The sequence below is a fragment of the Anopheles funestus genome, chromosome 3RL (assembly GCF_943734845.2).
Source record: "Anopheles funestus chromosome 3RL, idAnoFuneDA-416_04, whole genome shotgun sequence".
NCBI lineage: Eukaryota > Metazoa > Arthropoda > Insecta > Diptera > Culicidae > Anopheles > Anopheles funestus.
This window is the reverse complement of record NC_064599.1, coordinates 20,297,991-20,310,471: the sequence shown is the minus strand read 5'-3', so window position 1 is coordinate 20,310,471 and position 12,481 is coordinate 20,297,991.

Below are 12,481 nucleotides of genomic sequence, written 5' to 3'. Positions count from 1 at the left end.
AAAAATCTAAAAATTCAAAAAAATAAAAATTTACCAAGGCTCATTTTTGCACCAAGTTTTGCCTATAACTCGGTCCGTATCCAACGGATCGCCAATCTTTAACTTGTGGTCGATAGATGGCACCAATGGCTACATTTTCTTCTTGGACGGCCATGCTCTGAGATGTCTGTGTCGGAAGTTATTCGAGGAACCAAGTTCCTTACCCTGTTTGAGAAAATGTAAAATTTTCCTCATTTTTGCACACAATTTTGCCTATAACTCGGTCGGTATCCAACGGATCGCCAATCTTTAACTTGTGGTCGATAGATGGCACCAATGGCTACATTTTCTTCTTGGACGGCCATGCTCTGAGATGTCTGTGTCGGAAGTTATTCTAGGAACCAAGTTCCTTACCCTGTTTGAGAAAATGTAAAATTTTCCTCATTTTTGCACACAATTTTGCCTATAACTCGGTCGGTATCCAACGGATCGCCAATCTTTAACTTGTGGTCGATAGATGGCACCAATGGCTACATTTTCTTCTTGGACAGCCATGCTCTCAGGTGTCTGTGCCGGAAGTTAATCAAGGAACCAAGTTCCTTACCCTGTTTGAGAAAATGTAAAATTTTTCACATTTTTGAGCAATTTAGCAAAATTTATAAATGTGATATATTTTCATGCAAATTTGTTGCAATGTGTTTCTTTTCACTCAAATGATGCTTTAAATTAAAAATAGAATAAAAAATCAGAAAAAAAATTTAAAAAGTTTTTCAACTCGAAAATTTCATAAGGCTTACCCCTTACGATTTTTTTGGGAAATTTTGCAAAAAAAATTAAATTGTTTTATTTTAATGCCAATTGGTTGCAATGTGTTTCTTTTCACTCAAGTAATGCTTTAAATAAATAAAAGAGTGAAAAATAATAAAAAAATCAAAAAATTCAAAAAAATGAAAATTTACCAAGGCTCATTTTTGCACCAAGTTTTGCCTGCAACTCGGTCCGTATTCAACGGATTGCCAATCTTTAACCTGTGGTCGGTAGATGACACAAATGGCTACATTTTCTTCTTGGACGGCCATGCTCTCAGGTGTCCGTGCCGGAAGTTATTGGAGGAACCATGTTCCTTACCCTGTTTGAGAAAATGTAAAATTTTTCACATTTTTGAGCAATTTAGCAAAATTTATAAATGTGATATATTTTCATGCAAATTTGTTGCAATGTGTTTCTTTTCACTCAAATGATGCTTTAAATTAAAAATAGAATAAAAAATCAGAAAAAAAATTTAAAAAGTTTTTCAACTCGAAAATTTCATAAGGCTTACCCTTACGATTTTTTTGGGAAATTTTGCAAAAAAAATTAAATTGATTTATTTTAATGCCAATTGGTTGCAATGTGTTTCTTTTTACTCAAGTAATGCTTTAAATAAAAAAAAGAGTGAAAAATAATAAAAAAATCAAAAAAATCAAAAAAATAAAAATTTACCAAGGCTCATTTTTGCACCAAGTTTTGCCTATAACTCGGTCCGTATCCAACGGATCGCCAATCTTTAACTTGTGGTCGATAGATGGCACCAATGGCTACATTTTCTTCTTGGACGGCCATGCTCTGAGATGTCTGTGTCGGAATTTATTCGAAAATGTCCTGTTGTTCCTGTTTGAGAAAATGTAAAATTTTCCTCATTGTTGCACCAAGTTTTGCCTATAACTCGTTCCGTATCCAACGGATCGCCAATCTTTAACTTGTGGTCGATAGATGGCACCAATGGCTACATTTTCTTCTTGGACGGCCATGCTCTGAGATGTCTGTGTCGGAAGTTATTCGAGGAACCAAGTTCCTTACCCTGTTTGAGAAAATGTAAAATTTTCCTCATTTTTGCACACAATTTTGCCTATAACTCGGTCGGTATCCAACGGATCGCCAATCTTTAACTTGTGGTCGATAGATGGCACCAATGGCTACATTTTCTTCTTGGACGGCCATGTCCTCAGATGCCTGTGCCGGATTTTATTCGAGGAACCAAGTTCCTTACCCTGTTCGAGAAAATGTAAAATTTTTCACATTTTTGAGCAATTTAGCAAAATTTATAAATGTGATATATTTTAATGCAAATTTTTTGCAATGTGTTTCTTTTCACTCAAATGATGCTTTAAATTAAAAATAGAATAAAAAATCAGAAAAAAAATTTAAAAAGTTTTTCAACTCGAAAATTTCATAAGGCTTACCCCTTACGATTTTTTTGGGAAATTTTGCAAAAAAAATTAAATTGATTTATTTTAATGCCAATTGGTTGCAATGTGTTTCTTTTCACTCAAGTAATGCTTTAAATAAAAAAAAGAGTGAAAAATAATAAAAAAATCAAAAAATTCAAAGCAATAAAAATTTACCAAGGCTCATTTTTGCACCAAGTTTTGCCTATAACTCGGTCGGTATCCAACGGATTGCCAATCTTTAACTTGTGGTCGGCAGATGACACCAATGGCTACATTTTCTTCTTGGACAGCCATGCTCTCAGGTGTCTGTGCCGGAAGTTAATCAAGGAACCAAGTTCCTTACCCTGTTTGAGAAAATGTAAAATTTTTCACATTTTTGAGCAATTTAGCAAAATTTATAAATGTGATATATTTTCATGCAAATTTGTTGCAATGTGTTTCTTTTCACTCAAATGATGCTTTAAATTAAAAATAGAATAAAAAATCAGAAAAAAAATTTAAAAAGTTTTTCAACTCGAAAATTTCATAAGGCTTACCCTTACGATTTTTTTGGGAAATTTTGCAAAAAATATTAAATTGATTTATTTTAATGCCAATTGGTTGCAATGTGTTTCTTTTTACTCAAGTAATGCTTTAAATAAAAAAAAGAGTGAAAAATAATAAAAAAATCAAAAAAATCAAAAAAATAAAAATTTACCAAGGCTCATTTTTGCACCAAGTTTTGCCTATAACTCGGTCCGTATCCAACGGATCGCCAATCTTTAACTTGTGGTCGATAGATGGCACCAATGGCTACATTTTCTTCTTGGACGGCCATGCTCTGAGATGTCTGTGTCGGAATTTATTCGAAAATGTCCTGTTGTTCCTGTTTGAGAAAATGTAAAATTTTCCTCATTGTTGCACCAAGTTTTGCCTATAACTCGTTCCGTATCCAACGGATCGCCAATCTTTAACTTGTGGTCGATAGATGGCACCAATGGCTACATTTTCTTCTTGGACGGCCATGCTCTGAGATGTCTGTGTCGGAAGTTATTCGAGGAACCAAGTTCCTTACCCTGTTTGAGAAAATGTAAAATTTTCCTCATTTTTGCACACAATTTTGCCTATAACTCGGTCGGTATCCAACGGATCGCCAATCTTTAACTTGTGGTCGATAGATGGCACCAATGGCTACATTTTCTTCTTGGACGGCCATGTCCTCAGATGCCTGTGCCGGATTTTATTCGAGGAACCAAGTTCCTTACCCTGTTCGAGAAAATGTAAAATTTTTCACATTTTTGAGCAATTTAGCAAAATTTATAAATGTGATATATTTTAATGCAAATTTTTTGCAATGTGTTTCTTTTCACTCAAATGATGCTTTAAATTAAAAATAGAATAAAAAATCAGAAAAAAAATTTAAAAAGTTTTTCAACTCGAAAATTTCATAAGGCTTACCCCTTACGATTTTTTTGGGAAATTTTGCAAAAAAAATTAAATTGATTTATTTTAATGCCAATTGGTTGCAATGTGTTTCTTTTCACTCAAGTAATGCTTTAAATAAAAAAAGAGTGAAAAATAATAAAAAAATCAAAAAATTCAAAGCAATAAAAATTTACCAAGGCTCATTTTTGCACCAAGTTTTGCCTATAACTCGGTCGGTATCCAACGGATTGCCAATCTTTAACTTGTGGTCGGCAGATGACACCAATGGCTACATTTTCTTCTTGGACAGCCATGCTCTCAGGTGTCTGTGCCGGAAGTTAATCAAGGAACCAAGTTCCTTACCCTGTTCGAGAAAATGTAAAATTTTTCACATTTTTGAGCAATTTAGCAAAATTTATAAATGTGATATATTTTCATGCAAATTTGTTGCAATGTGTTTCTTTTCACTCAAATGATGCTTTAAATTAAAAATAGAATAAAAAATCAGAAAAAAAATTTAAAAAGTTTTTCAACTCGAAAATTTCATAAGGCTTACCCCTTACGATTTTTTTGGGAAATTTTGCAAAAAAAATTAAATTGATTTATTTTAATGCCAATTGGTTGCAATGTGTTTCTTTTCACTCAAGTAATGCTTTAAATAAAAAAAAGAGTGACAAATAATAAAAAAATCAAAAAATTCAAAAAAATAAAAATTTACCAAGGCTCATTTTTGCACCAAGTTTTGCCTATAACTCGGTCCGTATCCAACGGATCGCCAATCTTTAACTTGTGGTCGATAGATGGCACCAATGGCTACATTTTCTTCTTGGACGGCCATGCTCTGAGATGTCTGTGTCGGAAGTTATTCGAGGAACCAAGTTCCTTACCCTGTTTGAGAAAATGTAAAATTTTCCTCATTTTTGCACACAATTTTGCCTATAACTCGGTCGGTATCCAACGGATCGCCAATCTTTAACTTGTGGTCGATAGATGGCACCAATGGCTACATTTTCTTCTTGGACGGCCATGCTCTGAGATGTCTGTGTCGGAAGTTATTCTAGGAACCAAGTTCCTTACCCTGTTTGAGAAAATGTAAAATTTTCCTCATTTTTGCACACAATTTTGCCTATAACTCGGTCGGTATCCAACGGATCGCCAATCTTTAACTTGTGGTCGTTAGATGGCACCAATTGCTACATTTTCTTCTTGGACGGCCATGCCCTCAGATGTCTGTGTCGGAATTTATTCGAAAATGTCCTGTTGTTCCTGTTTGAGAAAATGTAAAATTTTCCTCATTGTTGCACCAAGTTTTGCCTATAACTCGTTCCGTATCCAACGGATCGCCAATCTTTAACTTGTGGTCGATAGATGGCACCAATGGCTACATTTTCTTCTTGGACGGCCATGCTCTGAGATGTCTGTGTCGGAAGTTATTCGAGGAACCAAGTTCCTTACCCTGTTTGAGAAAATGTAAAATTTTCCTCATTTTTGCACACAATTTTGCCTATAACTCGGTCGGTATCCAACGGATCGCCAATCTTTAACTTGTGGTCGATAGATGGCACCAATGGCTACATTTTCTTCTTGGACGGCCATGTCCTCAGATGCCTGTGCCGGATTTTATTCGAGGAACCAAGTTCCTTACCCTGTTCGAGAAAATGTAAAATTTTTCACATTTTTGAGCAATTTAGCAAAATTTATAAATGTGATATATTTTAATGCAAATTTGTTGCAATGTGTTTCTTTTCACTCAAATGATGCTTTAAATTAAAAATAGAATAAAAAATCAGAAAAAAAATTTAAAAAGTTTTTCAACTCGAAAATTTCATAAGGCTTACCCCTTACGATTTTTTTTGGGAAATTTTGCAAAAAAAATTAAATTGATTTATTTTAATGCCAATTGGTTGCAATGTGTTTCTTTTCACTCAAGTAATGCTTTAAATAAAAAAAAGAGTGAAAAATAATAAAAAAATCAAAAAATTCAAAGCAATAAAAATTTACCAAGGCTCATTTTTGCACCAAGTTTTGCCTATAACTCGGTCGGTATCCAACGGATTGCCAATCTTTAACTTGTGGTCGGCAGATGACACCAATGGCTACATTTTCTTCTTGAACAGCCATGCCCTCAATTGTCTGTGCCAGAAGTTATTCGAGGAAACAAGTTCCTTACCCTGTTGAGAAAACGTAAAATTTTCCTCATTGTTGCACAAAATTTTACCTATAACTCGGTCGGTATCCAACGGATCGCCAATCTTTAAGCTGTGGTCGATAGATGGCACCAATGGCTACATTTTCTTCTTGAACGGCCATGCCCTTAGATGTCTGTGCCTGAAATTATGCGAGGAACCAAGTTCCTTACCCTGTTTGATAAAATGTAAAATTTCTCACATTTTTGAGCAATTTAGCAAAATTTATAAATGTGATATATTTTCATGCAAATTTGTTGCAATGTGTTTCTTTTCACTCAAATGATGCTTTAAATTAAAAATAGAATAAAAAATCAGAAAAAAAATTTTAAAAATTTTTCAACTTGAAAATTTCATAAGGCTTACCCCTTACGTTTTTTTTGGGAAATTTTGCAAAAAAAATTAAATTGATTTATTTTAATGCCAATTGGTTGCAATGTGTTTCTTTTCACTCAAGTAATGCTTTAAATAAAAAAAAGAGTGAAAAATAATAAAAATAATGTAAAAATTCAAAAAAATTAAAATTTACCAAGGCTCATTTTTGCACCAAGTTTTGTCTATAACTCGGTCCGTATCCAACGGATTGCCAATCTTTAACCTGTGGTCGGTAGATGACACCAATGGCTACATTTTCTTCTTGGACGGCCATGCTCTCAGGTGCCCGTGCCGGAAGTTATTCGAGGAAACAAGTTCCTTACCCTGTTTGAGAAAATGTAAAATTTTCCTCATTGTTGCACAAAATTTTGCCTATAACTCGGTCGGTATCCAATGGCTACATTTTCTTCTTGGACGGCCATGCCCTCAGATGTCTGTGCCGGAAGTTATTCGAGGAACCAAGTTCCTTACCCTGTTTGAGAAAATGTAAAATTTCCCACATTTTTGAGCAATTCAGCAAAATGTTTAAATGTGATATTTTTGAATGCGAATTTGTTGCAATAAGTTTCTTTTCACTCAAATAATGCTTTAAGTTAAATAAAGAATAAAAATTCAGAAAAAAATTTTAAAAAAATTTTCAACTCGAAAATTTCATAAGGCTTACCCCTTACGTTTTTTTTTTGGGAAATTTTGCAAAAAAAATTAAATTGATTTATTTTAATGCCAATTGGTTCAACTAAGTTTCTTTTCACTCAAATAATGCTTTAAATAAGAAAACAGATGAAAAATAATAAAAAAATAAAAAAATTCTATGTGTGTCAATCGCTTCTGTGTACAGTGTTCCGTGTGGAGCTACCTCAAGCGCACCGCACACTTTAGAGAGCGAGAGCGGTGCGCTCCGCTCTTGCAAAAGAGCTACTTGACTCAACACTAGTAACGAATTAAAATAAAAGATTTACATTGATAAACAATATCAATGTAAAAGCATACTCCAATTTAGATAAACAAAAGAGAAGAAAACAACATTATTAACAAACAGCTGGACATCGTACAGAGTTCATTGAATTGTTCGTATTTATTTCATTCATTTAATTACTTATTCACCTTCGCCTTGTTAGTTCCTGCTTCAATCCCGACAGGATACCACTATTCCCATCATCCTCAAATGGATTTTAGTCGTCATATATATACTTTTTTGTTTCATTTAAAGTTTCATAAATAAACAATATTTGCCTGTTTTGTTTCCTTTTGCTTCTCCACCATTTCTGCTGCTTCTGTTTGTTTCTCTCCCGTTTTCTCTTTCACCCACCGCGCTACTATCATTTCCTGTTTCCAGTGTTTTTCTTCTTTTTTTGTATTTCACTTTACATTTCCCATTCCGCCTTTGTTCGGTTTGCATGTATTAAAAATTATTTACAAAAATATTGTATGTTAAACTTCCATCCGGTGTGTTGTGGGCTGCAACACGTTTTGCCGGGTTTTGCGTTGTCTGCCTAGAGGTTTAACTGATTAATATTATCAATTGAATTTGTGTCGCTTCATTCAGTGGCCACGTGAGGTGTTGGCATGCTTCCCAGTTAAGCAGCTGGAGAGAACAACATTAGAAACGTGGCAACAAAACAATACAGCCAATTTTCTTCTTCTAGGCCAACCAAATGGATCGCGATTTTTTTTTCTTACTTATGTTCTAGCGGAAAGGCTGCGGAGACTCGTCGCATGACTTTTCGCTTCGTATTTGGCGAGCCAGATTTCGTTAAACAGTACCCTCAGCAGCATGTTGTTTAGTGCTCCACGTGTTCGATTACGGAAACCCGTTGCCGACACGCGTGTACGTAGCGCGCAAGTGTGCTGAGCGATAATATAAGCTGCCCTTCGCGTAGAGACACTTGCGTATTTTTTTTTTCAGTAAAACTATGGACGAAATTTGTGGGATGGGACGTGCATACTTATGTGTGTGTGTGTTGCGTTGACTGCAGTTTAGTGTTTGTTTGCGTTAAAACATTGTTTCTCTTACAAGCGTGCTAATGTTGCGCCGTTGAAGGGGATAGGGAATAGCCTTACACCCTGACCGTGATTCTTGCCATTCAACCAACTTGCTTAGCGCAGCCTTTGACGTACAATAAGGCTCCTTCAAAACGGTTAAGAATCGTGGTAAGTGTGCGTTAAAGCAGCGTGCGATTAGCTTCAGTGCGACAATCAATCACTTCTTTCCGGGGACGGTATTGAGAGCATTTTTGGGGGATATTACGAACCAAAAAAGAAAAAAAAAAGAAAACACAAACTATTGTGGCACAACTGGTTGGGTGCGAATCTGAGCTAAACAAGTTTCTTCAGCTTACAGTTTTTTTTTGGCAGCGGTGCTTTTGGAAGCTGATCCATTCCTTCACTCGGTTATCATTCTTCACATTGTATCATTGTAGCTACGGATCTAAAGTACCTTCATGTCACTAATTTACGAAGCGCTTGCGCAATTGAGAGAGAGAGAGAGTTCTATTACTGCTGTCGAGGAATCAGTCAAATGGCTACTAAAGATTGATTATTTCGCTACGTCTATTGTATTGTTTCTGTTGTTGCGAGTTGCGTATCCTTTGTGGAAGATTTCTCTAGGTGCTGCTTGAGACTACTTATCGAATCATCAATAGTCCGCGTAACTTGTAACTTGTGTTTTGGGGGCGCTTTGGGGGTTTTTTTTCTTCATTTTTTACTGCTTCTAAATTGGAATGCTACATAACTTGTATCTCTCTGTCTCGATCTGTTTTGTAACCTACTGCTAGTTGTTACTATTATCATGAAACACGAGAAAAGGTTTCTCAGGAACAATAAACGGAAACGGCACTAGTGCTGGCCATTTTACGAGCCCTTTTTTTTCTTGTTAGTGTTGTTAGTTTGGAGTAGTATTCTACTATGTTTTGCTGTATACTGACGCATTATTCGCAAACCGTTCAAACGGACAAATTCCAGGCATGTCAAACTCTTGAACATAACAAATGTAAAGTAAAGGTAGTTTTCAATTTTTAGTGCCTCTTTCTCCAATTACTAATTACGAGTGGCAAGAAAGAAAAAAATGTTTTGCTAAAAAAAACGTCCCGTTTTTCCTATTCCAAATTTTGCGCATGTTTTTCCCCCCTCAAACACCCTTTTAAATCGCTTCTGCAAAAGTTTATCAACAGCTGTATCTCATTTCCTGGTACACACTATATTAGTACTAATTTGTTTTGTCATACTTTCCATTCATTCCTAGCGACAATCCGACAATGGGATAGACCCGTGGGTGCGTGAAAAGGGGACACGGAAATGGACTGGTCGAACTAAAATTCCTTATTTTGTCACTATATCAAATACGGCGGCACGCCTACTCACTCATGTCGGACGACTTTCACAGCTTGGAAAGAAACATATAAACGTATATAGGCTTGCCTTACTTAAAGCCCTTAAAAAGGTAGGAAAAATACAAATACTTCACAGACCACACTGTCACACATTTGCTAAACCACTGCTAGAAGAACGATTGCCCTTTCTCTGTCGCTCTATCTCTTTCTGAATATGCTGGTATCGCGTAAATACTTCTAAACCTTGTCTGTGCTTTCTTGTGTATTGTATTTGATTACTTATGCTTACTCAAAATCCACCATTTTTTCCACCGTTCGCGGTTTCACTTTATTTGTTCGCTCTCCAGTGTCTTTTGCTTCAATATCACATTTACTTCAGAACCAAATCAATCTTATTAAACTATCAAAAATTCAAACATTCATACATCTAAAGTCGGTTTAGTTCTGTACGATTATTCGTCTCTGTTCGCACAAAATGAGAACGCCGTTTTTAGCCCGTTTTGGCGGGTGGTTGTGGTGGTGGATGTGGTTTCCTTCTAGTTCTACACCTACAGAAAAATTTGTGTGCATCTAGAACCACCATCGGATTTGATTTTAAACTCCTAGCTTCTCAAACGGTATGCTACATATCATTACGTTCAACGACACTATGAGGTGTTTAGCTTGTAGCGCTACGAACTGTCGCGGAATTTATTCCACATACACACACACCTCTTTCTCTTTATCGTGTTTTATGTTCTCTTTGTTTTGCATTATGCTATGTTTAGTTGGAGTGTCCTTCTTGACAAACATCCCATTCGAATTTGAAAAGGTTTCAAACGATCGTTAGGTAAGAAAAATCTTCCATGAAAGAGGAATTACACGCAAGGTTTCGATAAATTGAAATGAAATGTAGATTTTTGTTCTGCTATTCTGGGAGTTTATAACGTCCGCAGGACGATGCATTGATTTTATCCTTTTTTTCTTGTTTTATCTAGAATGACGATGGCAAACCTACATTCCTACTGTTTAATTGGATTTTTCTTTAAGAAGTTCATTTCGTTACATGTACTAGAACCATTACGGTTCATTTACAACTAGTTCTGTTTTCATGTTTTTTTTTTACCAATGAGCAGTCAGTAATCATTACTCTAACAGATCTATTCTACGGTTTATCTACTTTTAAAGTACCCTTTCCTATGGTTCTGTTTTCTATTTGTTTTCTTTCTTCTTCTGTTGTTACTTGTTCACTTGTATTCCAAACTACGTGAAATTTGATTTGCGTTTATTGTTTTAGAAGTGTTTTCAATCAAGTTTTGCTACTCTATCGTTCACGTTTTGTCACGCGAATGTCTATTAAAGGGAAGGGTAATACTTAACAAATGGCTCAAAACGGCTCGCACAGAATTAGGACAACAATGAAGACGATAAATACCTATTACCAAAAAAACCACCGCTTTCATATTCCACACAGCGTTTTTGCTGGCCGTAAGTCTGTGGATTGATTTTATTTGTATTACAATTTGCTTTTATAAACTTGCTATCGACCCAATTTCCAAAAACAAACAAATTGCCTTGCATTCGAACTCAAGCTAAAGGATAGTGTTGTTTTGCATTGTTTAGGGATGGTGGTTTGCACCATTATTTTGATTATCTGTTATGATTGAACCGTACCAACAATGGGAATAAAATGATTCTAACAACATGTATTTGCATCCGTTTCACCATTGGATCCCTGAGAGGAAACGAATTTTTTTTCTGCTTCTTGCTTAAATATACGTACAATAGCGGAAACAGGAATGAGGATTAATACAAAATAAAAAAAAACTATATGAAACAAAACGAATAAAAGGTGAAATAAAAGTCCGGATAAAAAAGCTGGATAAAAAAGAAAGTTATGCTGCGTATAGTTTAAAGATTGTTTATTTCGTGTCTGTGTGTTGGGGTTTCTTTTTGTCTATCTCCAATAACGTTACTCACATAGCTCGCATCGTTCAGTACATCATTTAATAATAAACATTTTTTTCCTTAACTTAAACATAACTCAAGCCCATAAAACAAATTTCCTATGCGTTATATCAATACTTTTCCATTGATTTACTTTACTAAACTTCCACGCTTAATATTACCAAGGAAGGTGGAATCCAAAAATCTACATAATGACGCGATACGCTGTGATCCACACCTTAGTGAATGATCTTCTTCCAAATAATACCGGTGATCTAATGAGGCTCTATGACGGATAAAACGATCGGGCTACAATGCTGAAGATGGGTAAAAACAAACAAAAATAAACGGATGAACCAACTTAAGCTATATAATCTTCTCAATCGAACAAATACGTGTACGATCTATGTAAAAAATAGTACAGAACATAGTTACGGATTTTCTAAAATCAAGACAAAAGGAATTGGGTATGCTTTAATATGTAGCTTTTGTGGTTTAATCAATCCACCACTAACTCTTCCATGGATGGGGGTTTTATCTCGGTCATATTTTCCACTAAATGCAACATACTGTGTAAAAGATGTGTCGGTGGAAATATAGCCAGCGTGTAGAATTCGTGATAGGTAAATCATTTAGTACATCGTGTTTAGGCCTAGCAGTTCGCTGAACGTTATTGAACGCGTCCCATTTGATGGTTGAGAACGGAGAAAGCAAAAAAACACCTTGTTTACCGACATAAAATTTGGGCCTAATCGTATGTACGCTCGAGAGTGCTGAGGAACAGCAACAATTGCGATAATACAACACATTCTCCGTTTCTCAATTTTCATTCAAGATGTCGAGATGACAAAAATGGAAACAAAACCGAACGTTTGACAACGTTTTCATAAGTCTGTAGCGCAGGTTTTCAGTTTAATTAGATTTAAAATAATGTTTTAACTCAAATATGTGTGAGTCGATAAAAAGATACAACCAATATATGCATGATATCGCGACAGGCGGACAATATCGTCCACGTTCCCTATATCATTTCACCCATCAGTAACAGAGCGTATATTTTTTGTACATCGTG